Raw genomic sequence first — 6,000 nt, forward strand, 5'->3', positions numbered from 1 at the left:
CTCAAAGTAAGCATGCATGTTTCTGTGACCCAGCAATCCACTCCTGAACATAAATTCTAGACATTCTCCCCCAGGTCCTGAAGGGGACACATGTGGGTTTGTGTATGATGACAGGGAGCTGGGGAAAAGAAGGCATTCATCCCTGTGGGAGTGGACGTGTACATGTGCTCTCAGCCCACCCCCTGGGGGCCACGCGGCAGCCGAAAGTAGTGGATCAGGAAGTACTCCTGGCAACATGGGTGGATCCTAAGAACACGGTGTTGAGTGAAGAGAGTAAGACAGAATAATAGCTAAAACACAATACCATGTATGTGAAATGTACAAATGCATGCAGGCAAAAGAGGAATACACATTTTTCATAAAATGCCTTAAAATGAAGGATATCCACTACACACACTGGAACTGTGACCTATGTGGGGAGGAAAATGAGGGCGGGGAATGGGGAGTTATTTATTATACATAAATAAATCAAGAGAAGGGGTGACCCCCCACAACCCTGTACACTCTGTTCATAGCAGAATTATTCATAATACCCAGAAAGTGGAAAAACAACTGTCCATCAACTGATGAAGGGATAAGCAAAAGGTGGTCTATCTATACAAGGAGATATTATTTTTTTGCCATACAAAGGAATGAAGTACTGCTTGATGCTACAACGTGGATGAATGCTCACATGAGCATTTGAAAACATTATGCCAGCCAGGCACGGTGGTTCATGTCTGTAATCCTAGCACTTTGGGAGGCTGAGGCACATGGATCACTTGAGGTCAGGAGTTTGAAACAACCTGGCCAACATGGTGAAACCCTGTCTCTACTACAAATACAAAAAAGTTAGCCAGGTATGGTGGTGGGCACCTGTAATCCTAGCTACTTGGGAGGCTGAGACAGGAGAATCGCTTGAACCTGGGAGGTGGAGGTTGCAGTGAGCGGAGATCACGCCACTGCACTCCAGCCTGGCGACAGAGCGAGACTCTGTCTCAAAAAAAAAAAAAAAAGAAAAGAAAAAGAAAACATTATGCCAAGGCAAAGAAGCCAGTCACAAAAGGACACATATTGTGATTCCATTCATATGAAATGTCCAGAATAGTCAAATCTATAGAGAACAGAAAGTAGATTAGCTTTGCCAAGGGTAAGAGGAGGAGTTTAGGGGGAACTTGGGAGTGACTGCTAATACATGGGGTTCTCTTTTTGGGGTGATGAAAATGTTAACTTAGATTGTAGCAAGATTGTAACAACTACCTAGTAAATAAATTAAAAACCATTGAATTGTATACTTTAGTAAATGTTATGGTATATAAATTATCAATTATATTTCAGTAAAGATGTTTAAGCTGGCTGCAGTGGTGTGTGCCTGTTACCCCAGTCACTCAGGAGGCTAAGGTGGGAGAATTGTGCCTCTTGGGCCTGAGTTTGAAACCAACCTGAGCAACATAGTGAGATCCCTTCTCTATTTAAAAAAAAAAAATAAATTAAGATGTCTAAAAAGAAAAACCAAGAAGAACGAGATAGGATGCTCACATGAGTTGCCCTTGGGTAGTTCCTTTTTGTGCTTCTGGTTTCATATGGGAACTGGGTGAATTTCACCTACCTTAACCCTGCCCATGGCCATTGCCCTCAAATGATGCACACTTGCCTCCGGCCCTTCAGGCTTGAACACCCAGCACTGGCCAAGGGCTCCCTGAAACGTCAAAGCTGACTCCAGGGGAGGACTGACTGGCTACCTCCATAGCTGCCAGCTAACAGACAACTTCCTCCTCTCCGTAAAGACACTCATGGGCAGACTGTGGTGGAGGCTTTTCTCACAATGGAAGTTGGAAGGGACATTCAGGGCTTTTGGTATTCTGTTAACTGAACATAAGTTTGTTATCAACAGCGTGAGTGTAAGAAGGTATTTGTTTCCTTTCTGACTTTGCCAGTACCAGCTGTGACTTTATTTTGAGATAAGAGTCTTGCTATGTTGCCCAGGCTGGAGTACAGTGGCTATTAACAGATGTGATCATGGCTCACTATGGCCTTGAACTCCTGGGCTAAAGTGATCCTCCTGCTCCAGCCTCCCAAGTTTCTGAGACTATAGGTATATACCACTGAACCTGGCTAGCTGTGTGACTTTAAAATTCCACCCAACTTCTCAGAGCCTCAGTTCCTCTCTCTGGAAAGTGGGCATAAAATTAACTAGAGCAGTTCGGGATAGTAAATGAAGTAATACACGTGAACGCACCTGGCAGTGTACCTAACTCATAGATGGCACCTGGTAGGTGTTTGCTGAAGCTACCTTTCCAAAACCTAATCTGCTCCTCCAAACAGACAACTAAAAATACCAGTGTAATCTTGAGTTTGGGGAAATTGGTAGAAGGATCCAGATAATGGGAAGTAAAGTTTTCATCTTAACTGGAATTCTCCTATGTGCCAGTCAGTGTTGGGTGCTGGGGAAACAAAGATGAATAAAATGATTTTCTGAGTTACCTATCTTGGGTACAAGTGACAGAAACCTAACGTAAACTGGCAGCAGCTGGAAAGGGAGTGTATGTCTCCCTGAGCTGAGTTGTTGGAACTAGATCTTCTCTTCTTTTGCACCATTTTCTGTGGATAGGCTTCTGCTGTACAGCCTATTCCTACTCCTCTTAGCTTACAGACATAGGTGGGAAATGAGGGGACTCTTCAAACACATTCCTAGTCTCCCTTCCTGTGGAAACCCAGTGGGTGCATCCAGTGGTGAGTCACACAGGGTGGGACTGTAGTCACTGAGCAGAAATGACAAAGAAATCAATCTCTGATCAGGAATCCCAGCACTTTGAACCCTAAAAGAAGTCTGTGTCTATTAGAAGATGGGTGATGGCAAGTGTCAGAAAATGCAGCTCAAAGTACATGGAAAAATGATGATTTTTTGCTATAAACATAACTGAAACATTCCATGATAGAATGGCCTTAAAATATATCAGGGTTCTGTCTCTTTCTCTGCAGTTCTCTTGGCTCTGCCCTCCCTGTGTATCTGCCTTGTCTCAGACTGGCTTCCTCCGAGGAGTTAAGGCAGCCAACATTGTCAGCCAGGGCAACACACTGCCTCGTTCTCATCTGGGGACAAGGCAAGCAAATCTTCCTACAGAAAGGAAAGTCTGAAGAGTGGCTGCGCCTGGACCACCACAGCCAGGGCAATGCTCAAACTCCTGAGGCCAAGAGGGCGAGAGGCATGGTGTGGGGCTGATGGGTTTTAAAATCAGAACCCACCTGGAAGATCGCAGCTTGCCTCGCAATGGGAAAGGGGTGGATGGATGCTGAGAACACAAGTACATGCCTACCATGGGATCATAAATCTCATTTACAGATGGGGAAGTGGGCCGAAGACCTCCCAAGGTTCAACATCTAGTTGATGACAGATCCAAGACCAGATAGTGGCAGTCTTGGCTTCAGTCCAGACAGTTGCTTTTGAATCAGTCATAGAAGAGAAGGTCTCGGTGGGTAACAAACACCCCTCACCAGGGAGGTTCAAGCCAGGGCTGATGATGTCATAGCTATGAAAAGAATGACCACCCTGATCTCCAAGGAAGGAGGAATTGAGCAAGGAGATTAGCTCACTAATCCCAGCATGGGGTCCCACAGCAAGGCAGGGATAGGCTTATCCTGTTCAGCTTCTTGGATTTGTAATTTCCTGAGGGAAGCTCTAGCTTCCCCTCTGCCCTCTCCTCTTCCCTGCCCTGTTCCCAGGCTGAGATGGACCGGCCTGGGCTGGTAATTGTGTTAGCTCAGTTTCCTCCCTGGCCCTGCCCTCTCCATAATCTGATTTCAGAGGGACGAGGGATGGCAGGGTCCAGGCTCAGGAAGAGTTCTGCTCCCTCGTGTCCATCGAGCCTGCTAATTTGATAGAGCCGCTTGCTGAGCTTCCACAGAGCCCCCATTAGGAACCAATTTCATCTGGTTACCAAGCCCTGGCCCTAGAGAGCTCTCCTGGTCTCAGTCCAAAAGGAAATTCAGCTTCCAATTCAATTTCTGCATAAGGAAGTTAAGGCTTCATTATCATAACAGCAACCAGTGATTAAGCACCTACTATGTGTCAGACAGTGTTGGGTGCTGTGGATCTGATGACTCATTAGGTATGATGTCACCCTTGGAAGTCCACAGGTGTGCCAGCGAGGCCTGGGACTGTCAACCCTTGGCTACTCATCGCCTTTGTCATGCAACTCTCCCTCTATTGGAATGGACTTGCCCTTGCACAGGAGGACTTTGACTAGTTCTTGTGTGATCCTCAAGAGCAGCCTTGTTTCCAGGGGAAGATTCCTGCCGTGTGTGAAGTGTGAAGCATGAGTGTGAAGTAGGATCTGACCCAAATCTCTCCCACCTAAGGACTCCTGATGTCTAACAGGGGCCAATAGCCACTCCAACCACTGGAGCTCACCTCCACCATCCCGCCCCATTGCCATGACAACTGGCTTCTGTAGACCCCATTCTGAAGCGCAGTCTGCCAGGCATCCTGGAGGGCGTGCACCAGGGCAGCGAGAAAGCTCTGCCCCCATTGGCTCTAGGACCTTGGGCGAGTTACCTAAACTCAGAGCTGGAGCTTCCTCATCTGGAAAGTGGGCATCATATAATCTACGCCATAGAACACGGAACTCCCATGCTCTCATGACACAGATTCAAACAGGCAACAAACAAAGGAGTAAATGTGTAAAGTGCCCCATAGTGAAATATGCTCTGTCCCAGTAGCTGTGAGCGAGGCTGCTGGACCCCCGGCTAGGGTCAGAAAAGTGATGAGTGACTCCCATGCTCTATTCACTCAGATAGACAGCCCACACCCTCTCCCACTTCGGGGCCTCCCAAAGTGCTGAGATTATAAGTGTGCGCCACTGCACCCGGCCTATTTCTTTTTAATGAGTAGTTCTGGCTAATTATGAAGAAGTATACTAAAACATCTCACTTTAATTTTTATAAACTTCTTGTATTTCTAATCATTTTGCCATCTATAATTAGCAGCTATTTGTTTGGTGCACGCAGGTTTATAGCTATTCACAGGCTGGTATTTATTGAGCGCTTAGGTTAAAAATGGGTCTAGAGAGAGACCCATTCTGCTCTCAGGCCTGCTGATGAAAAGTTCCTCATCCTATTTGCATCTAGAAAGAGAACATCTCAGCCCAATTGGTGATGGTCTCAGAAAATTACCAGACCTTGAAAATGAGAGTGGAGAATGGAAATGCTATTTCAGCCCTCACTGAAAAGAATTAAATGCCAAAACCCTCCATCCGGATTCCATGGACTGACAACAATTAAACTATGTCAGAGGAAGCTAACGTCACCGGGAAAGGTTCCCCACAGCTTTCAGGATCCACAGAGCTCCCTCAAAAGGCATGGTTCTTGAGGCTTTGCGGCCCATGGGCCAGGGGTGAGGGCTAGAGAGACATGTCCTGGAGGCTTCCAGACCCTTGGGGCTGTCACCCTCCTTTCACATTTAAATTCTCAACTTCAGTGTTAGTTAAATTTCTTACTTCAGGGTTAAGGGATAAGGGAATGCTTTTTTTGGAAGGGCTGGTCTTTTTTTCTTTTTTTGGTAATAATGTTAAATTTTTTTTTTTTTTTTTTTGCATTTTGAAAACTTTAAAAATGGAGTTATATTACATGGACATTGCATAATGAAAAAAACTGAGTCATAACTTATATACAAAATGCACTAATCTTCAGTGATGAATTCCAGTGAAAATGTCAATGAATTTTTACATATTCATATACCCATGTAACCATACCATACCCCAAATCAAGATGTGGGGCACTCCTACCACCCCACTCCCTGTACCCTTTCCTGTCCTAACCACCATCCCCTTCACCCCTAGCCTGCCAGGAAACCACTCTTCTGACTCCTATCATCACAGATTTCTTTTGGCTACTCTTTAACTTTTCAATATGAATGTAACCTGCTGGGGGACTTGGCTCTGACTTTCCCTGGTCTCTACACTGGTTGACCCCAGGTAGACCAGTTGTGCAGCTGGCTTGATGAAGACACAACCCAGTGAGACC

The sequence above is a fragment of the Piliocolobus tephrosceles genome, chromosome 6, assembly GCF_002776525.5.
Source record: "Piliocolobus tephrosceles isolate RC106 chromosome 6, ASM277652v3, whole genome shotgun sequence".
Lineage (NCBI taxonomy): Eukaryota > Metazoa > Chordata > Mammalia > Primates > Cercopithecidae > Piliocolobus > Piliocolobus tephrosceles.